This window comes from Narcine bancroftii, chromosome 2 (assembly GCF_036971445.1).
Source record: "Narcine bancroftii isolate sNarBan1 chromosome 2, sNarBan1.hap1, whole genome shotgun sequence".
Taxonomy (NCBI): Eukaryota; Metazoa; Chordata; class Chondrichthyes; order Torpediniformes; family Narcinidae; genus Narcine; species Narcine bancroftii.
The window spans coordinates 30,378,454-30,403,094 of record NC_091470.1 but is presented as its reverse complement, the minus strand read 5'-3'; the positions used below and the strand labels follow the sequence as shown (position 1 = coordinate 30,403,094).

At 40.3% G+C, this 24,641-nt stretch overlaps 1 long non-coding RNA gene across 3 annotated transcripts in view; it reads right to left on the bottom strand.

The window, feature by feature from the left end:
- Positions 1-6,556, bottom strand: part of LOC138752286 (uncharacterized) — a 67,076-nt gene extending 60,520 nt beyond the window's left edge. For all 3 annotated transcript variants that reach the window (XR_011350484.1, XR_011350483.1, XR_011350485.1), the window contains exon 1: positions 6,433-6,556. This is a non-coding gene — a long non-coding RNA (uncharacterized lncRNA). The remainder of the gene's footprint in view (positions 1-6,432) is intronic.
- Positions 6,557-24,641: the final 18,085 nt, after the last annotated feature.

The window sequence follows — 24,641 nt, the reverse complement described above, 5'->3', positions numbered from 1 at the left end:
TCACCTTACAAAATAAAAATAGTGTGAGAAAAAGAAAATGGCAAAATACGGCAGTGTCTGTGGTTCATTGTTCATTCAGGAATCTGATGGTAGATGGGAAGAAGCTGTCCTTGCGACACTGAGTGCTTGTTTTCAGGCTCCTGTACCATTTCTCCTCCCCCCCACCCCCCCATGGTAGCAGAGTGAAGAGGGCATGGACTGAGTGGTGGGGGCTATTGGTGCAGGCCAGACCACACAGTTGACAGGCATGTGAAGCTCAAAATTTCAGTACCCACGAGTAAATACCTATACTTAACTGAGAACAAAAATATTGGTAAAGAAAGAGGTAGAGAAAAAAAAGGGTCAGGAGTGAAAAAGCAGCAATTTAACAGTAGGTGCATCTCTGAAAAATTTAGTGATTGATGTATGCAAAATTATGAGGGGATACTTAGGATTGATACCAAGAAATTTTTCTCCAGAAAAAGAAGTGTCAAAAACTAGAGGGCATACAATTGAGTGAGGGGAAGAAACGTCAAAGGGGATATGAAGAAGATTTTATTTTCATCCAGAGACAAGTTGGAATCTAGAATACACTCAGCAGGTGATGGAGGCAAGAATTTTCATCGCAGGCAAGCCCTTGAATTACCATGGCAATGAAGACCAAGTGCAAGTGAATAGGATTAGATGTTTAATGTGGAGATGATGGACTGAAGACCCTGTTTTTGTGCTGCTTGGCTCTACATCTAAGGTAGTGATTCAGAGATAAGTGGACAGTTGACAGAAATTGTATTTTGACTGAAGGATCAGAGTCATTGATTCATATTGTCTGATGACAGAGAATGAGAATATTCAGTCAATTGAAAGAATGCTGCTCTCAGAGGACTTTAATCCTTTATATCTCATTCTTATATTTCAGTAACTTCTTCTCCCACCCACTGATTCTCCTGACAACCACTTACAGTACGATAACACTGGACAGCCATGTGTTTCGTGAAAAAAAAAACGGGTATTTTGCTAGACACCTACAAGCTGAACATTAAGATAATTTCACATTCTGTTGTATCACAAAGGAAATTGGAGAAACATTAAATAACCTTTTTATTGAACTTAGCATGTTTAATCGCATAATAATGCTGACATATTGTATTAATTTTACTGACCAAAAAATGTTTTGCCGCTGATTTTCATTATACTTAGCATCTGATTCCTCTTGTGTCAGTGTCCCAAAAATAGTCATCCAGCATTGATGGATTCCATGGTCGCAATGTCCTGGTGAAACCCTTCACCATGTTTTTCACTGACTCTGCCAAGATCAGCAGGGGAAGAATTTCAAGTGCAAATGGAGAAAATGAATTTTCAATGACTTCTTGTACTTCAATGACCTTTTGTTTGCTTAAAGTAGACTTAAAATATGACAGGAAATCACAAAAATAGGCTATATCTAAAAAAGTTTGTCATAGGAAAAATTTAAGGTGAATTTTGTGTTCAGCAGCAAATAAAATCCATCAAATACACCCCAAAGTGTTCAGGAAACAAAAGCTTTATTGTCCAATGTAATTTTCATTAACCATTTATCCTAGCAACAAGCACATCCTTGCAGAGAGAACGCAGGGGCTCACAGGGAGAACGCACAAACTCCACACAGACAGCACTTGAGTTCGGAAATGAACCAAGGTCACTGCAACTGCAAGGCAGCAGGCACCGGCAGCTGTGACAATGTGCACATAATGCCAACTTTGTTCCATTCTCCCTCATTTTCCTTGTCCATATTTTAGGCTTTAGGTGTTCCCATGCTCTGTGACATAGTTCTGGCATTTTGCAGTCAATAATTCAGGTAATTGAAGCAGGTTATAATCATCTGCCTTTTCTACGACTATCATTACCTTCCCTGCCCCTCCCCTCCCCTCCCATCCATCACAGTTATTCAAGATATCAGAAGTTAAGGAGAATGTGCTTCATGTGCTCAGAGGTTATGTTTTGATGCTTGGGTATATTTTATATATGTGGAGGTTCCCATTCCTGCTCGCTCAATGGATTTCTTGAACTTTTAGATTTGGCAAAAAAACAGATGAAAAAATATTGCATGCTTTTTATATGTTTTCATTGTGCTGCCCTTAGGCCACAGGACAGATGTAGATTGTAAGTAAATCATGAAAATCTGTAGACACTGTGATTGAAGTAAAACACACACAACGCTGGAGAAACTCAGCTGGTCAAACAGTGTCCTTTATATTGCAAAAGTAAAAATACATAACCAATTTTTCAGGCTTCGTCAAGGTACGGAAGAATGTTGGCAGGCATCTGAACAAAAGCATGTGGGGGGGGGAGGAGCAAAGGCAGGAGGTGATAGTTGGAGAAGGGAGGGAGGGGATGGCAGCAATTAAGGGGAGAAGGGATGACTGGGTGAGTGGAGGGGGGAGAACTGGAAAGGGGAGGGGAAATGTGGGGGTGGGGAGAGGAGAACAGGTTAGCAGAAACCAGAAAAGTTAATGCCATCTGGCTGGAGAGTGTGTTTGTAGGCTATGTGGATTCAAACTCATGGCACAAATGGTCTAACAGCAAAACATTGGGTCATCTTTGAAGACCACCAATGTAGACGTTTTCCTGATCAAGAGGCACAAATCCATTGCAATTAGATATCCTACCACATTTTACCAGTAAGAAACTAAGTAGAAAGATTCTTTTGTTTTGAAATTCCAATTTAATCATCTTATTAGATCATACAAAACAGCCAAATTAACAGAAGTACGAAGCAGTGATTTATTGCAGCACCAACAATCATCTACAACAGGTGCTGATAAATATCACTTTCCATCTGCATGTCAGAAAGCTTCACACACAAAACCTTGTTCCATAATTCTTAACCCATTCAAGACATTAATGAGCTGAAAAATAATAATTGCAAGCAATTTTGCTAAGTAGAATTCATGTCCATGGGGGTATCAATCCCATTCATTTTTTTTTATTTGGAACCATCTGTATCAAGTATAAAGTATTTCTTTTTTTTAATGATTAATTCAATTGTTTCATTTTTAACCCCCTACTTCTGCTCTGCTTCTAAACTCGTGCCTTTAATAGCAAATGTGTAAAACCTCAGAGGGTGGGAACGCTATGTTTGAGGTGGAGGAATGTCTGATATCTCAGATGACAACGATGGTATGCAGGTTGTTCTCATCTCACAGCAAGCAACAGGGAATGGTGTGTGGGGGGGTGGTGGGGGTCTCATCTTTTATGTATTAGCAGTTTCGTGAATAGCAGCAAATCTATTAAAGTCATTAAGTTCCTTATTGTACAGTATGAGATACTAATTAGTGGAAAAACAGGAAGGGCTTGTACTTAAATTAAAATTTAGCAGGACATCCTCGCTTTGTACAGACACACACAGTCGCTTCATTTTACACAGCATCGTAGCCGGGGGAATGGTTTGCTGCAATTCCTGAAGACAGCGGGTACAATTCTTATTTCTACAGGTTGCATTTCGAGCTTCTTAAGAAGATCTGGAGCTTGTGCGTGCCTTTTGCTTCGGCGCTCTGCAGAGTGGCCCCAGTCTCGCCGATTCATTGGGAACGAAAGTAGCAATTGCCACCAAGTTACCGAGATGAGCGTGACTCACAGTGGTTCTCAACCATCCCCCCTCCGCCCCCCACTCACATTCCTTTACTAACCACAGGGCACAGGTATGTGAGTGGTGAAAAAAACGTTTAAAAACCACTGGTGGAAGACAAGGAAGGAACAGGATCGGTAGGAAACGTGGGAGTTGGCCAACTACTTGAGGTTTAACGTGCCAACTTTACGAAAGTCCCTCAAAGCTGACAAACTTCGCAAAGACAGGAGTGTCTGAGACCCCGAAGAAAGCAGCAGCTCGTACACTGTCTCCTGCGCGTCAGATTCATGAATAAACAAGTCAACATTGTATAGAGGGGCTATTTCTATACAGTGCACAGACAATACTAGTTCCGCACACTGGAGGGTTTGTGGCGACGACGTGTCAGGAGACCTCGTATACAAACCAACCCGAGCACAGCACAGATAATGATGGGTCTCGCAGGCGCCTTCCTTAAAATTCCAGTGTCGCCCCCTTCAAGGCTAGGGGGTCTTACTCCTGCATATAGTTTCATGCAACAAGCCATTTTGCCAATTGGTCAAAGGGGGAGTTTGTGAGAAATTCTGGAAATCACTTCTGAAAACCGTGGTTTTAGGCAGAACCCACCCCCCCCCCCCCCACTTGTGGCAGAGCGAAACCAAGCCCCCCCAGAAAACCCCACAACATTTATGGGTGATTTACAAACAGCGCTGGCCCCATGCACACCACACAGATCTCGGGACTCGGGGAGGGAATGAGATCCGTGTGACAAACTTCTTTTACTAAAACTATTTTGAATGATTCCAAAACAAGTGTTTGGGATCCAATTTATAACTATGGGTGAAACCTGTTGCCTCCATGATTGAGAATTGATCTCGCCCCCGTTCTTAGCATTAAAAACGCAAACGCTTCAATTATTTGCCCTCTTTTGATAGCCCGATTTCGAAACTTTCTGGATTTCAGTCCGGATTTTTCCTCAAAACTCCCCCCCCCCCAAGCGACGAACGAGACCCCGAGATATTCGTTGTTGGCGAGTCTGGCCGTTGTTACCGTTTATTAATCTGCATTTCTTTCTTTATATTGCTTTTTTTTAAAAAAAAAGCTCCTGCCTCACCCCTTTGCACCGACAATCGCCCCTCTACACTTTCAGTTCTGATGCAGGGTCTCGACCCTCTACATTGACCGTGTCTTTCCCACCGAAGATGCTGCTTGGCCCGCTGAGTCCTTCAGCAGTTTGGTTCTTATTTCCCTCCGGATTCCAAATTCCGCAATCTCTTGTGAAAGTGAGTTCGAATTGTTACTTTTCCTCTCACTGGGGGTGGAAGAGGGGGTCGTGTCGTTACATGTTCACGTTCGTGGCATGGAAGGGACTTTCCTGTGGACATGTGATTCAACGAGTCTGTGCCGGCGTCTACACGACACCGACGCCTGACGGCACACTGATTGCCACCCTGTCGCCCTTATATAAACATCGGCTTCAGTTATCCGAAAGGCACCGTTTCTGGCCAGTTTTCGGCGGCCTCTATTGCATTCAACAATGACCACCTCGGAGTTTCTGGTTCCCCTGACTCCTCCGCGCAGAGAGAGACATTTTGCGACCTCGCCAACTTGTCAGGTCTCTTCCTTCCAAGCCCCAGGCTTCTACCCACGAGTTGAAAACTTCTCCGGCAATGAATTCCTTCGAGCAATGGAGAAATAGGCTCGTTCGATCAAAGATCTATTAGTGAGAGGATTTGGTGGGTGGGGGGGGGGGAGAGAGAGAGAGAATCATGGCCAGTTTTGGCGTTCAGTTTTGCATTCCCTCTCCCCTGTTTACTGTTCCCGTTGTGCCATTTCTCTGGGAGAAGGAACAAATATTTCTTTCATATAATTCACTCGTTCTAACTCTGAAAGGCTTTAAGCATATTGGCACAGGAAAACCATATACTGCACTCGTGTGTGTGTGTGTGTGTGTGTGTGTGTGTGTGTGTGTGTGTGTGTGTGTGTGGTGTGTGTGTGTGTGTGTGTGTGTGTGTGTGTAAAAAAAAAACATTGTTCTTTGTTTTGGTCTTAATTGAAACATACGCGTCTTCATCCCAACACTTTGGACCGATTCCAGGACAGGGTAATTCGGAGAACAATGCACATCTTAACTCTTTGAAAGGTTGCTCTATTCCGAAGTTTTGTTATTGGAATGAACTTGCAACTCAGACGTCGGACAGCAAGTCATCTGACCAGCTTTGATTTGTACTGGTCATTGCAACCGAAACTTGCTCTTCGGGAGGTTTTGCGCTGCGAGATCCATGAAAACTCATCCCCCACCACCACCTCTTTTCCAACACGCGAGGCAAGTGCCCCATTCGCGGTTTTGCGAATTCCCGGTCGCACACGGTCACGGAGAATTGAAATGGGCGAGCAAATGGTTGGTTTGGGGGGGGTGGGGGGGGGGGGCGGACCGATGAGCAAAGACAAAACACGGGCTCGGCCACTTTCAGGGAACTCAAGTGAAGGAATCGAGTCCACAGGTTTAGCCCAATCTCACGAAGGCATTGAAGGTGACCGATTAAAAGACAAAACCAAGCAGGGGCATGAGCAAAACGGGGCGCTAACATGATCATTTCAAGAAGCAAATAATTTTTAACACAATTCATTGCTATATTACCTTAATTTTGCGCGTCTAGTCACATCGCTGGCGGGGTTCGAAAGTGCACAGACTGTCGCGCCTTCCCTGAGGACAGCGCGAACCCTGTTTCACAACTGATTTGAAAGCTACTCATTTTATGAATGAAGATCCCGCTTGCATCTTTATCCAGTGGGAAAAGTTGGTAAGTCAGCATTTAAAACTAAAACGAATTTGCCCCACGGAGCCATCCAGAAGGGCTTCCACCTACCTCAGTTCTGCTATCCGATAACCGGCTGCGCAAGACACAGATACATTTGTCTCTGCCGAAGAGGGGGACCTTGTTGTGTTCTTTGGGAACTGAAGTCGAAGCAGTCCTGGACTCGTGAGTCTGAGATGGGAAAACGCCCACTTGCTGATCTCACTGGCTCCTGAATGGAATTTAACTCTTCCAGGCCGAATGCTGGGGGTGGGCGCTGAACTCGCAAGTGGAATGGGGTTGAGACGGCGCTGGGCTGTGGCGGAGAATGTGGCTGCTCGATACCAGGGCTGCCCTTGTACCTCTCACAGACTTGGTCAGTATTCCAATAAATCATTAACATTTCTCTCCTTTAGATAAGAAACCCCGCGAAAGAATTCCGAGCCACTTGTTGGCAGTTTATGAGCAGATTTGTTTTCAATAACTTTTAACATAATTCATTGCTATATTACCTTAATTTTGCGCGTTTATTCACATCGCTGAGTGGGGGTGGGTGGGGTGAGTGAGTCCTGCTCAGTTCCTGTGGAACTCCTTGCCCGAGTAACTAACTCAGCGACAAGTATCCTCTCCTAATGTGAATGAAAGATGACACTTTCGCAGAACCGGACTGACATCAGATACTTGAAAGGCGCCACACCAATGCATGCTTTTCTTCCTTTCCCCTCTCCCCCCTTCCCCCCTTCCCCCTCCCCCTTCCCCCTCCCCCCTCCCCCCTCCCCCCTTCCCCCTCCCCCCTTCCCCCCTCCCCCCTTCCCCCCTCCCCCCTCCCCCCTTCCCCCCTCCCCCCTTCCCCCTCCCCCTTCCCCCTCCCCCCTTCCCCCTCCCCCTTCCCCCTCCCCCCTTCCCCTCCCCCCTTCCCCTCCCCCCTTCCCCCTCCCCCCTTCCCCCTCCCCCTTCCCCCTCCCCCCTTCCCCCTCCCCCTTCCCCCTCCCCCTTCCCCCTCCCCCCTTCCCCCTCCCCCCTTCCCCCTCCCCCTTCCCCCTCCCCCCTTCCAGTTATTATTGATGTCTCGCAGTAATTCCCTGGACAAAAATAAGAAATGATGGGAACAAGATTTTCAACAAGAATGTTCTGATGCTACATGGGATTCTATTTTGAAATTGGTTAATTCATCTTTTTTATGTGCCCGGCATTCATTATTGTAATTTAAAGTAGTACATCAAGCTTACTTTTCCAAAGTTCAATTGGCTCAATTTTATTTCTCGTCAAAGTGCGATAGATGTAAGACTGAAGAAGGGACATTATTCCATGTGTTTTGGTCATGTTCCTCACTTTCCAATTATTGAGAAAGTATCTTCCATATTTTGTCTTTAGTTCTTGATATTAATTTGGCTCCTAATCTTTTTTTGCCCTATTTGATTTGAGCAAATAGCTGATTTAGATTTGGGCCACAGTCCCGTGTAATTGCCTTTGCACTCCTTATTGCAAGAGAGCTATGCTTATGCATGGAAGGATGCTGTCCCTCCTACACAAACTTGATGGTTATCTGATATGATGGCATGTTTGACTCTGGGGGGAGGGGGGGGGGAAAGATGCTCTACTAATGAAATGAACTTTAACTTTTTAAATTTATGGGTCCTTTCCTTAATTATTTCAAAATTTATAAGATTATTGGATCCCATTTATGGTTTGCTTGTCCTTTCTTTTCATACATATTTATGTTTAATCATAACTTCACAAGGGAAGGGTTAGATTATTAGAAAAGTTTTTACTTCATATACATTTTGTTATTTTGTCTCTTTCATAGATTGTTTACAGCTATTTGTTAATATGCATTTATTATGTTGGATATATATTCTTATTACCTATGTATGAGCATGTCTATATATATATATATATATATATGTGTGTGTGTGTGTGTGTGTGAAAATATTGGAAAGAGGAATCAACAGATTAACACTGCATAAAAATAACACACAGACTAAAGAAATATATGTGAAGAAAGAACTTTCTCAGACAAAATAAAATCCCATTAAATCCATGGAATACCTTTTAATGCCAATCTTGGGGAGAAATCATACCAGTTGCATTTGGCTACCCCAAAGATGTGTCGAGTGCAGTGAGTGTGTCAGAAAGGACAAGGCACAGTTATCCCTTTGATATCCAAGTAGGCCTTCAACTGACTAAACAGAACTCTGATGTATTTCAGGCAGAGTCCATTTAAGTCTTTTTACAGTGAAAACATCTGTCTGATACTTGGGTCCCATTTATTTAACTTTTGGGGTGTGATGTATAGCCTGTGTAACCAATTATATTGTATCATGCGTAACCTCGTGTTTATTGTATTTTTCATCGTTCCGGAGCATAACTTTTTCCATGTTTTATTCTTTATCTTTATGTTTGGATCTTGTTCCCATTTTTGTTTAGGTTTACAGTTTGTTTCCTTGTTCTCCTTTTCTTGCAGTTTGATGTACATGTTTGTTATAATTTTTTTAATTTTCATTGTGTCTGTAATCACATATTCAAAATTGCTTCCTTCTGGTAACCTCAGACTGTTTCCAATTTGTCCTTCAAGTAGGATTTCAGTTGGTGGGATGCAAACATTGTATTGTGAGTTATATTATTTGTTCTTCATTTGTTCAAAAGATAATAATTTATTTCCCGAAAAACAATTTTCTATTCTTTTGATCCCTTTTCTCTCCCATTCTTTCAAGGAAAGGTTATCTATTGTGAATGGGATTAGTTGATTTTGTGTCAATATTAATTTTGGTAGTTGATAATTTATTTTATTCCTTTCTACGTGAATCTTCTTCCAAATGTTGAGCAGATGGTGAATTCCTATGTTGCACCAACTTTTCATCCCACTTAATAGTATATGTTCAGGTATCTTCTCCCCTATTTTATCTAGCTCTAATCTGGTCCAATCTGTTTTTTCCCTTCTTTGATAAAAATCTGATAGGCATCTTAATTGTGCTGCTCTATAATCATTCTTAAAGTTTGGTAGTTGTAAGCCTCCTTGTTTGTACCATTCTGTTAATTTATCTAGTGCTATCCTTGGTCTCCCCCCTTTCCAGAAGAATTTCCTTATTATTTTCTTTAACTCCTTGAAGAATTTCTCTGTTAGGTGAATTGGTAATGAGATAATAGGTATTGTATCCTTGTGAAGATGTTAATTTTAATACAGTTTAATCCTTCCTATTAGTGTTAGTGGTAAGTCTTTCCAGTGCTCTACATTGTCTTGTAATTTTTTCATTAATGGCTGATAATTTAGTTTGTATAGATGGCCGAGATTACTAGTCTAATACCTAATTGTATCTAATCTTGATTCTTTCTAAACTGAATCCTAATTTATCCGCATCTAACTACGATTCATTCTTAACTTTGCGTGATATTGTACCCCGATACTTCTCCATATTCCTTCAATTTCTATGTAATTCTTTTATTGATATTTCTGGTTCTTTTAAGTATATATGATGTCATCCTGCAAATAGACTGATTTTATATTCCTTCTCTTTTATTTTTATCCCTCTTATTTTATTTTCTGTTCTTATCAGTTCTGCTAGTGGTTCTATAGCTAACGCGAACAGTGAGGGAGATAGGCATCCCTGCCTTGTTGATCTGCTTAATTTAAATTGGTTTGATATATATCCATTTACTGTCACCTTCGCCAATGTCCCTTATATAATGCTTTAATCCTATTAATATATTTCTCTGGTAGTTGAATTTTTGTAGTACTTTGAATAAATAATTCCATCTACTCTTTCAAAGGCTTTCTCTGCATCTAAAGCAACCGCCACTGTTGGAGTTTTGTTTCCTTGCCACTGCATGGATAAGTTAATGAACTTACAGATATTTCCATTGTCTTAAGTCTTTTTTAAATAAATCCACTTTGATCTAGTTTTACTATTTTTGGTACACAGTCGGCCAATCTGTTTGCTAATAGTTTAGCTATTATCCTATAATCTGTGTAGTAGATATTGGTCTATATGATGCTGGTGTTAGTGGATCTTTCCCCGTCTTTGGTATTACTGTAATTGTTGCTGTCTTGTATGAATCTGGGATGTTTTGTGTTTTTTCAATCTGGTTCATTACTTCCAGGAGAGGAGGAATTAATAAGTCTTTAAATGTTTATAGAATTCTATTGGGAGTCCATCCTCTCCGGCGTTTTATTGTTTGGTAGTTTTTTTTCAATATCTCTTGTATTTCTTCTATTTCAAATGTTTTTTTCCATGGGAAATTAAATAATTTGTAAACGTAGGGGAATAGGGTTGAAAGCTATTCCCCTCAATTCTGTGGGTGCTAGTCTTATGAAAAATATAACATAATTACATATTTCTGTAAGAATGAATAGCCATGAATTTATAATCTTAATTATGCAACTTTTTATCACTCACTGTCATTACTCCATTAAATAGAGAGCAACTTAGACACAAAGCACTAACTAATCTGATAGCATTTGTGAAGGGATAGAAACAGAGTTAATGTTTCACATGCTTCAACCTATTTCTCACTCCTAATACTTCTATTTCTGGCTTACTTCAGCAGTCACTTGTATTGATGTGAAATTAAGCCATTTACAAACCAATACCGCTGTAAAATACCACAGAGGCTGTGTACATTGTTGCTTGAAGTCTAAGTATGTTTAAAAGCCAGATTCAAATGTACAAAAGTTCCCCCCAAATTTACACAGATCAGAATTTTCCCACCCAAACATTTTAAAACTATGTGGGTTTAAACAAGATAAAATTTTTTAAAGTTTATAATATTTCTGTTCCAACTTGACACATATACTGATGGATCTTCGGCAAGTTAACTGGGTAATGTGTCTTTGCTTCTTGGTTTACTATCCTTGACAAAATTGAGATTGGCTGCTCAACATACTTGATAATACATAGGTGTCTGCAGTTGCTGGAATTTGAAGCCAAACACAATCGACCTGAGAAACTCAGCAGCTCAAGTAGCATAAGGGGGAGGAGTGGGAGGGGGGGGCGGTGGAGGGGGTGGGAAAAAGAATGGTGATGTTTCTAGCCGTAATTCTTCACCAGGACTGCTAAAGAGTTTCATATCAAAAGATCGAGCAATTTTATTTTCTCCCTGAGATGAGTTCTCAGGCTGATGTGTTCAACGTGATGATATCACTGATTTCAAATGCCAGGGTTCTCTCAGCAGGAGTTGGAATGTAACCAGCACAGGTGGTGGGAGGGGAACATGGAGATGGTAGTTCTTCAGGAAGCAGGTGTTTTACCATTGGTCACCAACTCCAAGTCATTAACTCCCATCCTCCATATGTTTTACAGCACAGAAATAGGCTCTTCAACATAACTTGTCCATGTCGACAAGGTAGACCCATTTATATTTCTCTCATATCCCTTCAAGCCTTTCCTTTCCATGTATCCATGTATCTGCCTAAATGTCTTCTAAACCCTACACTGCCCTTGCCTCTACCACTTCTTTTGGCAGCTTGTTCCATATACCCCTCACCCTCTACGTGGAAAAGGGAGCCCCTTAAATTTTTCCTTCCTCAGGCTCTAAACCTCCAGGCTCTCCTTGTAATTCAAGCAGTCTAGTCCTGGTAACATTCCCATGAACATTTTCTGCACCCTTTCCAGCTTAATGATATCTTTCTATTGTTGTGTGACCAGAATTGCTCAAAATACTCACCAATGTCCTTAATGGTTGTAACATGCAGTCAGCAATTTTAATTATTTTACTTTTATTTAAAATGTAATTTTAAACCTATGAATATTTCAACCTATGTATTTGCTTAGATATTCTCTTAGCCATCTGTGCTGTGTCTTAGCCTTTGCTCTTCCATCTCCACTGTAACTACTGTTGCTCCTCTACTAATAACCTATTCTTTAAAATTCCATCACACGTTTGGCGACTGCAAATCTGGAGGTAGCACAGTTTCACAAAACAATTAATGGAGATATATTTGTTGCATTTGTTTCGATTCAATTAATTTTCCCCAATCAAAATTTGCAAAAGAAAAAGCAGAAAGACTGCAAGGAGTAAGCTCTGACTACAACATAAGCTACCTGGCCAAAGTCAAAACTTGGGGATTGTTCTATTTAATGCCAGGCAACACACCAATGGCATCAAGAAGAAAGCCTCTACTTCCTCAGGAGTTTGTGGAGGAGCTAGTGGAGTTGTTCAAGTGAACCGGTACGGACTTGAAGGGCCGACATGGCCTGTTTCCATGCTGTAAAAGGTTATATGGTTAATGTGTTCATTTGTTCTAGACTAATTTCCCTATCAAGAAAAAAAGATCACCACACCTTTGCAGTTGTATTCTCTTTGTTGTACCTCAGTCCCATAATGCTTGATCCCTGCTCAACATCAGGAAATGTAACTTAAATTTCAGTCCTACCACTACCAGACATTAAGGGGCTAAGACAGGAAGGGAAGTCCCTCAAAGAACAGAAGAGGGAATAACTACGAGGGGCCGCAATGGTGCTAAATAGAGAATAAAAGTAACAATGTACAGTAATGGAAATGTATGAATATGATACTAAGGATGTGAAAAGACTTTGATTGGTTTTACTTTGCTAATATTTTATTGTGAATACAGTTTATTTTTGAAAAAATAATCCTGCTGCATTTTCCACAGACCTTCTGAATTGCCCAAAACCAAACTTTACACAAGGTACTGCAAAGATGCTTTAATAATTATTGTAATGCTTCCTTTCTTTTATATTCAGTTTCATTTGATGTGGGAATCTAGAGCAATGGATTAGAATCTGAGGGATATTCCTTCACTCACACCTTGTGGATGGAGAGATCAAAATTCTGAGGTGATATCCTTTGAACATATTTTTTGTTTCTAATTTACTGCTCGCTTTTTCATAGTTTATTGGACATATTAGCTTTCTCTAAATTTGGATGTGCTCCACATTATTTACACATCTGTAAAATCTGAGCATGAGAATTTATTGTTTTATATATGTGTGGGTGGAGTAAGTAAGAATTACTTCAATATACAGGTGCATTGAAATTCTTACTTACTGCACCCAGACATGTTTGTAAGATACATCCAATACAATACAGGTTCTCCCCGACTTACGTCCGTACAGACATGTGATCAAATTTAAAAAAATGTTTATAAGAAAAAATATGAAATTTACGCGTCTTATGTTGTATTTGTCAAACTATAACAGGGATACAGAGCATATAATAGCCAAGATGTGCATACTTACCATGTAAGTTGGCATCCCAAGGTCCATAGGCTGGGTGCAACCAGGTTGATTCCTGTGCGCATGTGCAATTCTTCGGTTGGCGCATGCACGGTGAGTTTGCATATTGGAGTTTGGTTGGTGCATACGTGAGAGTTAAGGGTGCAAATTCAATATCATCAGGGCACTTAATTCTCACGCGTGCGCCAGCCGATCGCCAATAAGCGAACCCACCGTGCATGCACCAACCAAGGTCTCGCACATGCACACAGGAATCAAGATGGCCAAGCCCAGCCTATGGACCCCGGGACGCTCTCTACGACTCTTACATGACCTGTATTCCTGTTATAGTTAGTCAAATGCAACATTTGATTAAAAAGTTTGTTTTAAAACTTCAGTACTCGACATGCATGGGGAAAATTCTGACAAGTCCATTTCGAGATACGACTGATCCTTCGCTCCCAATTACAGTGATAAGTCAAGGAATACCTATAGTATAACTGACAATGTTTATATTAAACAGAAAATGCTTGAAATGCTAAGCAGGTCAGGCAGCATTTGGAGAGTGGGAAACAGTTAATGTTTCAATCAATGAGTTTTGTCAGAACTTGGAAAATCAAAGGTAAAAGAAGCTTTAATAAAGAATGAAACATGGGAGAAGTTATGCTCAGGAACTATGAGAAATACAATAAATACGCAGTTACGTATGATACAATATAACTGGATACACAGGCTATATATCACACCTCAAAAGTTAAATAAATGGGACCCAACAGTATCTGACAGATGTTTTTGCTGTAAAAAGGAAATGGGAACAACAATTCATGCAATCTGGACATGTGAGAAAGTAAAAAAATTTTGGGAAGATCTAAACCAGATATTAAATAAAATCACAAAAAGCAATATACCAAAAAACCCAGAGATCTTCCTCCTAAGTAACATAAAAAACAATAATTTGGACTTGATATGGATGGTGCACAAAAAAGATTTGTTAGGATAGCCCTAGCTGTAGCAAAAAAATGTATTATGTCAGCCTGGAAATTAGAAGATAACTTGAGAATACAACAATGGTATATCGAAGTGAATAAATGTATTCCATTAGAAAAAATAACATATAATTTAAGAAATAATATTACAATATTTGAACAAATATGGGAGCCATACATGAAACACAATAGAGAAAACCTACTGGGGACATCTACCACCTAAAATGACAGAAGGAGAAGGGAATGAAAAGAACTGACTCAGTGGAAATTCTTGTTTGTTTTTATTGAGTGACAACATTGTTTGACGGGTTTAATATATCTTAGATTCTGAGCTTTAAATGAATGGGAGGGGAGGTAGGGAGGGTGGGATGGGAAGAGGGGGGGGGAGAAAATGACACTGTATATATTTGAAAAGGAAAATGTATGTATCTTGATCAATGTGGTTTATAGTGTGAAAAATAAAAAAAATTTTAAAAAAAAGATGAGAAGACTGTTGGAAGGTAGGTCTGGCGAAAGGGAAGACATGAGAGATAAAATGACAGAAAGGGTAGTGGAGCTGAGTGTTAAAGATGTGGTAAATGACAAATGATAGATTAAGGACAGAATCAAATCTAAAAAGATGGGAAATTACAATAGACAATGCTGGTAACACTCAGGAGGTCAAGCAGCACAAGTAAGAGGATATTTTCCAGTGACTTTTGTGTTTTGTTACTACCTGTGAGTTGAGTGAACAATTGAATTCACTCCCAGAAATGACCTTTTTCTTTACAAATCATAGAGAAGCATCACCTTTAGTCAACATTTCATCATTCGAGCCCAGTCAATTTCCTGCTGTAATTTCATGACGTCACTTTACAGGGGGGCTGTGTCCAATGAATGCAACATGAAGGCAGACTTGCTGAAGATGTACATGGGAAAGGGGTGTGACAACATAATTTTTTTAAGAAAAAGATCTTGTTAAAGTATCTTGGCACTGAATGTGTACAGATAATACAATAAAAACACTTAGCAGAAAGTAAATAGGTATTTATAGCCTTAGGGCTATGAGGTTATTTTCTTAAGTCTTGTTCAAACATCACAATGTCCTGCCTATTCACAGGATAGAAGGATGGCTGGAGTCAGATTTTGTCTTTGCCTAATAAAATAGGTAATATCAATTTGGCATCACCGTACATCTCTTCCACTGAAGTTAATGGACAGTTAATTGACATGGATCAAAGACAAATCCATCCTCCACAGTTTGGACTTTATCTCATCAAGATAAAGGTGCATGGAGTGAGTGTCATATTTTTGGGTGACTGTGTCTGGAGCTTGGATCGAGGAATCTTTATGACAGAGATAACAGTTGACAGTCTGCTAAACAAAGAGGGATGGCAATGAAGAATGGAAGAGATGCAGTTAAAAGCAAAGGAAGTTATACAGCAGAGGAAAGATGTAATGCATCTGGTAAATGTTATAATCTCATCGAAGAAGATGAACAGCAATAGAGGCAGTTGTGCTTATCGGAGAATGTTCCAATAGCAGTTCCATCTGCTGCAGAAACCACTGAAGTGTTCTGTTTTCTGTTGAGCTAAGCTTATTCTGTCATGATGTTGGACAACATAAATGTTTGTTTAGTGCACATACTTCACGTCTGCATGAATAATTGCACCAAGCATCAAATAATGGAAAAATTACATATTGGAATAAAGCAAGAAAACAAAACAATTCACAAAATGAAGAGGAAGGGAAAACATTCTCTCTGTCCTAAAGTATACAAGAGATAAGAAGACCTTTGCAACAGATCCTTTTTCATGATTCAAAAAACAAAGAATTATCCTTAGTGCTCCAACCAGTGTTCATTAATTATTGTATTTATTCTTTCCTGGATCCAAACATTGATGGCCTCTTTGTCTTGGTGAGAACAGAAATTTCAGAGATAACCACATTGGTGGATCTGGTATCACTACAGGCCAAACTTAGAAAGGATTACTTTCATCCATCTGACAAGTTTTTATAGTGTAGCCGACTGCTACAAAGAAACACACACAGTGTGGCAGGTTAAGCTCACTTGTTTATTAGGACTGGGAAGGCTGCTTTTATACTGTTCAAGTTCCTGCTGTTTTTTTTTGCTGATTGACTGAGTCAGCCATAGGATATTAATGCCCTTCTTCCGCAGCCTGTTTCTGCTGAGATAGCTGGGCAGCTTGACCAATGCCATTTTAGGGCTGTTGGTCTGATGCTGCCCCAGCTTCTATCCCCGCCGGTTCGTTGTCCTGGGAGTCGCTTTAGCGATCTCTGTCCGCGTCTGCTGCCGCGCCATGTGCCAGCTTGATCTCCGCAATTGCAGGCCGCCTCAATAGTAGTTTCATGGCAACCTTTACTAATACTAGCTTTTAATTCAATATGACACTCACTCCATGCACCTTTATGCAGGTATGCGCCGCCTAACATCTATGATATTTTCTGTGAAACTGGACGTTATGCATTGTGGATGTTATGCGAACACCATATGCTAAACTTAGCAAAGCTACATGGGATACTGTAGTGTACCTGTAAAGATTTTATTTGTAAGTAGGGATCAGTGTGGGGGCAGATACGGGGCTGTGCGGAGAGAGCGGGGCAGTGGGATCATTGTGGGAACTAACATGGGGCTGTGGGGAGAGAGCAGAGCAGTGGGATTTTTTGGGTATACAGTATACAATTTTCTATAGCTAGCGATCACTTTTTCTAAATTGCTGCAGATTTGCTCGCGGTAATTGAATAATAATGGGACCGCGGATGTATATGCGAAGGGACATTGCACGAGTGGCGGATACCTGTACTTAATTTTTTCAGTGACCTGGACTAATAATTCAGAGCCATGAGTTCAAGTCCCACAACAGCATTAAACAGTTTGTTAATTATTCAACTGCTAATCTGGAATTTATTGGAAAGATTCCACAAAGAACACAAAAATGAATGGAAAATTAGAAAAAAATAACTCCACATCTGGTTCACTAATGTTATCCTGGGAAGAACTCTGCTATTCCTACTCAGTCTGGACTTTATGGCTCTCCTTAATAAGCGTCTTAAAAAGCCTATAAACCACACAATTGCACTGTTACTAGTTTATACAAACTGGTTTCAGTGGTTCAATGGCATGGCCCATTATCACTTTTTCAAAGGTCAATTAACAAATGGACGTTAAACGGTGACCTCACCTGAGCCTGAAAAATGAACTTCAATTTGGATTTCTTAGGTGCCATAGGGAGATTCAAACTCACACCTCCTTCTGGATACCTTATTGAATCGAACTGTTTATGGCCACATCTACAGAGATACAGTCAAAAGCATTGTTTTGCATGGGATACAGGGAGCTGGCATGTACTGCCACTCTCCAACACCATTGTGCATTCACTAAAAGAATTCACTAAAACAGAAAATGGTAACACGACTAATCTTAACCATGGTAGCTTTTAAATTTAATATTAGTATTAACAACACACGAATCGCATTTAAAATGTAATTAAAATTCCTGATGGGAATCCAGCAAAACCATTGAACCAGTCTATGTTATAAATATTATAGCTTGTATATAAAATACTAGCTTGAGACTGAACCATCCATCACCCACCTTCACAATTAAGCAGGTCACTATCAGATTCCTAATTGGGGCCTTGCTGAGAACTAAGTTCTTTCATATAAATATAAAGGGAAGCAGGAGGAGGTTATGCAGCTTGTCAAAAGTCAACAAGATCACAGATGATCTGATCTTGGCCTCAGCTTCACATTCCAGTGAATGAATTCAATGATTCAGCTTCCATAATTCCCTGGGATGAAACGGTCCAAAGATTCAGACTCCTGATTCTGAAACTGTTCCCAATTTTCTGATTGCCTCTCCAGTTCGTTAATAAGTCAGTTCTCTGATTTCAGGAGATTACATTTGAGAAGGGTGGAAAGCAGCACACCCTGTGGGGTGGCAGCGAATGAGTGGGAACATCTTCTGGATTTTTATTTTTTGACCACGTCTGTATTCACAAGGACATGATCAACATCAACGTGTAATAGCTGCAGGCAGTTTCATTGGTAAAGTTTCGGCTGATTAATGGTTTGTGTCATTTGGAGAGGGAAGAGACAAATTAATTTACACCAGTGATGGTGTAAGTTAATTTGTTAAGGTGATCTCACCTGATATTCTGATGAACACATTAATTAGGGAGCTACTGCACACAGTAAAATGTTTGCCCCTTGGCAAGAAAGAGAATTAATACACCAAAATCAAACAGGTTTGCTTTTATTAATTAAAACTTTTTTCTAATACCAAGAACTATCAAACCTTTAGGTTTATTGTCTGGTGTCTCAGCTGTTATTTTAAAAAAACACATTCACTCTTTGATCACATAAATGTTCATCTCCTTGATTTGCCAAGGAACTTTGTGCACCATTACTTCAAACTGTTCAATTATTTTAAAATTACCATTTTATTGGTTCAGTCTTAAGTTGAAACATACAGCACAGTAACACCCCTTTCCCACCCATAAGCCTGTGCCGCTCAAATAGCCCAATTAACCTATGACCCTGGTAAGTTTTTGAATGGTGGGAGGAAACCGGAGCCCCCAGGGGAAACTCATGCAGACACGGGGAGAACGTACAAAGTCCTTACAGACAGCGCTGAATTCGAAGCCAGGTTGCTGGTGTTGTGTTAGTGTTGCACTGAGCACTGTGCGGACAGAGATGAGGAAAAATCGTTTTTCCCAGAGAGTAGTGAATGTTTGGAATTCTCTAACCAGGGAAGTGGTTGAGGCTGCCTCATTAAACATATTTAAAATTCGGTTAGATAAATTTTTACATGTTAGAGGAATTAGGGGATATGGGGAGAAGGCAGGTAGGTGGAGTTAGGTCATAAATTAGATCAGGCATGATCGTATTGAATGGCGGAGCAGGCTCGATGGGCCATTTTTGGCCTACTCCTGTTCCTATTTCCTATGTTCTTAACTATGTTGCCCAAATGATGCAGTGTGTAGAGCAAGTTCAACCAAGCACCCACTCCTTACATTGGCCAGGTTTGCGTGGAGTTAATCAATGCTACTTGTGGAGGGACTAAAGCTGGCTTTGTTGTTCCTAGATCTTGGGAGAAGGTGGGAGATGGATGGTGTAAGGCAGGAGAAATCATTGACTTGTGAATCCAGATTTCAGATTTATTGTCAAGAGTACACACATGACATCACATACAACCCTGAGATTACTTTTTTTCATGCAGGTATGGCAGAATTTCACTAATTGGTAGTGCAAAAAAATAAACTGTATACACTGTAAAACATGTAAGCAAAGAACTGTGAACAGATAACGAATGTAAACAAACTGACTGTTTAATACAGAGAGAACAAAAAGAAAATCAATTAAGTGCCCAAGTAAGAGTCCATAAATGAGTCTGATTGAGGAGTTAAAATAATCCATTTGATTTCATTGAGTTCCTAATCTCACCTTGAACGTGAGAAGCATCTGACCCCCATCATGTTCTAACAGCCAGCTTCCCTTGAAGAATGATAATTGGACCAATGGGTGCTTGTTTCAACAATCTCACACCGAATTACAGATCACTATCTTTGGAAAATACACTAAAAGAGATTTAGATGACAAAACAGTTAATTACAAGCACTATGTTTCAAATAATACCTGCCTGCTTTAATTTTGCAAACGAATGTTCCTCCATTTCATGAGTTAGGAAGCCCAAAGTGATTACTTTTATGACATAGTGCTTTTTTTTAACATTAGAGCCTATCTTGTGGGAAAGTCATTCTACTTAATAATTTTGAAGGTTCACGATTGCTAAAACTCACACAAAATTAATTTCAGAAGCCCTTTATGGTTTTAACAACCTTAAACCTCATGCAAGTTTTTCTGTCCTGATGAAAGATTTCAGTAGTAAATGCTTGGGCACCAATTGAATCCTGACTTTAAAATGGAGTGCTGCAGGTTCACTTGTTTATTGGACAGGTCCCCTATAGGTTCATTTCATTGAGCCATTGTGGAGTAAACAGTGTGTAAGAAATTCCCTGCAGCCAAATACAATAGATTTCAATTTGCTCGTGCTTTGACTGCCAGCCAATGCTGCATGTTTCAAAGGAACAGTTGGCTCTCTGATGAGCTTCCCCTTCTGTTTGACTGCATTCATGTTAGAAATAAATAAATAGATCCACTGGCTTGAAACACAGATTGAAGGGAAGTCAGCCACACACACACACACACACACACACACACACACACACACACACACACACACACACACACACACACACACACTGCAGATGATGGTTGGCTTCCTTCATTTGCAAGCATTCCTCCTCAAATTCTGATCTTTTCTATCTGCTTCTATCCTGTCCACTCTCTTCCCATGGACAACCTGGCCTGCCTATGTTTTGGGGTTGCATAATTTGTTACTCTGTTCTGCTTCTGTTCCAACTCTCATTTCACATCCATTTGTTTATTTGTCAGACTTTCTTACTTGCTTGGATATCAACTGTTTTTTTTTTGTAATTTTTAATGTTTTAAAAATTTTAAACAAAAATTAAATTTAGACATACTTCACAGTAACAGGCCATTTTGGCCCATGAGTCCGTGCCGCCCAATTTACACCCAATTAACCTACACCCTTGGAGGGAGGAAACCAGAGCCCCTGGGGAAAACCCATGCTGACACAGGGAGAACATACAAACTCCTCACAGATGGTGCGGGATTCGAACCCTAGTCCTGATCGCTGCCACTGTAAAGGCGTTGAGCTAACCACTACGCCAACCGCGCCGCCCTTTCCTGTGATTTTTTTTTTCATTTCTCCCTTCTCCCTTTCACCCCTATAAGTTTATTTGTTCATTGTTTTCAGTGCTGATCCAATTCTGGTAACAGTCCTTTCATTCACGATTACTGGCGATGTGGTTGTTACCTGAGAGAACCAACAGGGGACAAGGGAAAGACACGTGAGGGGGAAATGAAAGTACGAGAAAGAACAGAAAAAGAAATCACTGCAATAAATAGTGAGAAAGAACAGAAAAAGAAATCACTGCAATAAATAGTGAGAAATATGGAAATTTAATGTTGTTGTGGTAACCAATGTCTTAATTAAAGCTTAAATTTGCCTTGGAAAAGGCATGGAGAAGATGGAAGTCACAAATTCACTGTGCAGTCTGCTAATATTTGAAGGTGTGCAGATATCAAGGAGGAGGAGGAGATGGGCTTATTTCAAAACATAAAAATGGATAAGATCACAGAGCCTGATGGGATCTATCCCATATTATTGTGAGAGCTAAGGGAGGAGATTACTGGGGTCTTGGTATAGATCTTTGCAACCTCTCCAATCTCCCTAGAGGGCAGCAGAGTAGCCAATGTTGTTCCTTTGTTCATGAAGGCCATGAGAATAATCCAACAAATTAGAGGCCAATGAGTCTTAGATCTGTGCAGGTAAGCTATTGGAGAGGGTTCTTGGGATAGGATTTATTTGCATTTGGAACATCATTGGTGTATTAGAGAGAGTCAGCAGGTCATGCCTTTTCAACTTGATTGAGTTGTTTGAAGTGGGGACGAAGATGATTGATAGCAGTAGGTTGATTTAAAGTAGGTTATTTGAAAAGGTCCCTCACAGTTGGCTGCTCCAGATGATCAAGACACATGGAATCTATAGTAGCTTGGTAGATTGGATTCAAAATTGCCCTGGCATGACAAAGGGTCATGGTGGATGGCCGTTTCTCTGACAAGGAGGTCTGTGACCAATGGTATTCTGCAGGAATCAGTGGTGAGCCCTCTGGAAAAAAATGTAGATGTGCTGGATAGTAAGTCACAGATGATGTACACATTGGTGGAGTGACAGAAAGTGAACAAAATGTGACAAGGATTCAGCAAGGATAGAAATTAGTTGGAAAGTTTGGCAGATAAATTACAGATGGAGGTTAAGTCAGAGTTGATCAATAATTTGGATTGTGGCGGGTATTAATTTTAGGGCAATAGGAGGAGATACGTTTAAAGGAGATATGTTAGCCAGATTTTTTTGCACAGAGAGTGGTAGGTACTTGGTACACACTATCAAGGGATTGTGGGGGAAGGGGTGTGCTGGTGTGGGTGGAAGCTAATGACATTTAAGAGGCAAATAGTTAGGCAAACAATCATGCAGGGAATGGAAGGACATGGATCATATGCAGGCAGACAGGATTTGTTTAATTTTGCATTATAGCTGGTAAAGACCTGATGGGCTGAAGAGCCTGTTCCTGTGCCGTACTGTTCTCTGCTCTGTTTTTCTTTCTCCCCACTAAGCTAGCAGTAAATAAATTTGTATCTAGTTCTTTGAGCTACAATGAATCTTCAGTCATTGCATCAGTACCAACTTTAATACTTCATGAGAGATAATCATTTATTTTACCATGGCAATTCTTTTTTTCCAGACATACAACATGATAACAGGCCATTTCAGCCCACGAGTCTGTGCCGCCCAATTTACACCCCATTCATCTACACCCCCCAGTAAGTTTTGAACGGTGGGATGAAAATGGTGCCCCCGGGGAAAACACACACAGACACGAAGAGAACGTAGAAACTCCTTACAGACAGCGCAGGATTCAAACCCCAGTCCAGTCCCGATTGTTGGCGCTGTAAGAGCCACCCAATTCAATTCCCAAATGACAGCATATTCTCAGTACAAAGCAATAATATTAAGCAATGGTACATACACGTTAAAAAAATAACATCATTCTGGAAATTAAATGGAGGGATCCTGGCACATTATAATTTAGAACTTAGTGTTGCATTCAACCCAATTTGATGGCTCTAATTGTAATTTACAGGTGATTGTCTCCCTGTAATGTCTGCATCAACAACACAATTATGAGAAAAAGGTTTTCGGCTTTACTAGAGAGAATTCAATGAGCTGATCTCCTTCCAACTGTGTCCAGATGAAACATTTCTCTGTAAGTGACTAATATTCTGGACTCTGAGTTATATATTTTTTGGGTTTATTCCCATTCAAAAGATTTGAACATTCAGAATCGAGGGTGGCATTTCAATGGAGTGTTTCCACTCCTGGAGATGTTACCTATCAGAACAAATATTGAACCCAAGACATTTTTCACCCACAATATAACACTCAAGTTAGTGACACTGATGTAATAGTCAATATTGATCTTTCAAATGGGCGTGGTGTAGCATTTAGCGCCACACCTTTACAGCGCCAGCGATCGGAACTAGACTGGGTTGGAATCCCACACTATCTGTACATTCTCCTAATGTCTGCGTGGGTTTTCTCTGGGGTCTCCGGTTTCCTCCATACAGGGTTGTAGGTTAACGAGGCGTAATTGGCCTCTTTCAGTGCTGCATGTCTAATTTAAAATAAATAAATAAATAAATTTAAACAACTTTTCCAATGAACAGTATCATGCCATTCCTTATCAGAATTCTAGTATTATAAAAATTAATTATTACATTGAAGAAGGAAATCAACTTGTTTTGCCTGTGCTAGTCAAGGAAAAACTACCTGGCCAACTCTGATATTTCGACACTAGCACCGTAGCCCTGCTTGTCAAGTATACATCCAATTACTTTATAGAGGTGATGAAGATTTCTCACCTCATCAGGTTTTCAGTGATGGTTTACAAACTCCTCACATGGTGTCCCCTTATCTGTACTCTATTCCTTCTACCAATTGTTTCCTAGAAGGACTGGAGAGGAAAAACGTTTCATCATGAGATTGTCACCCTTGCTGAAGAATATGGGCTGTTCCTATTTTCTCTTTCCCAGCACCTCAGGCCTTTATGTGCCACAAGTCTCCATTCAGCCTCAAAGGATTATCCAACCTTCCCACTCTCTGTAGTATTCTCATAATTATTCACTGCAATATATCCTGAAATGTTGAGCCATGCCTGTACGTACCACTCAAGATGTGACCCATCCTGTATTATACAATTTTCTATTCTTATTTTCTATACTGGATCAATAAAAGAGATTATTCCATATACTCTTAACCATCTTATCGATCTTTCTGATGTAAAAGATCTATGGATATTCATACCAAGTTTCCTCTGTTCCTCAACAGCAGGCAATATCCTCCTATTTATTGTCGATTGACTTGACTTGTAACACTTTTCCAAATGCATCTGTCTCTGAATTAAATTTCATCACCTCC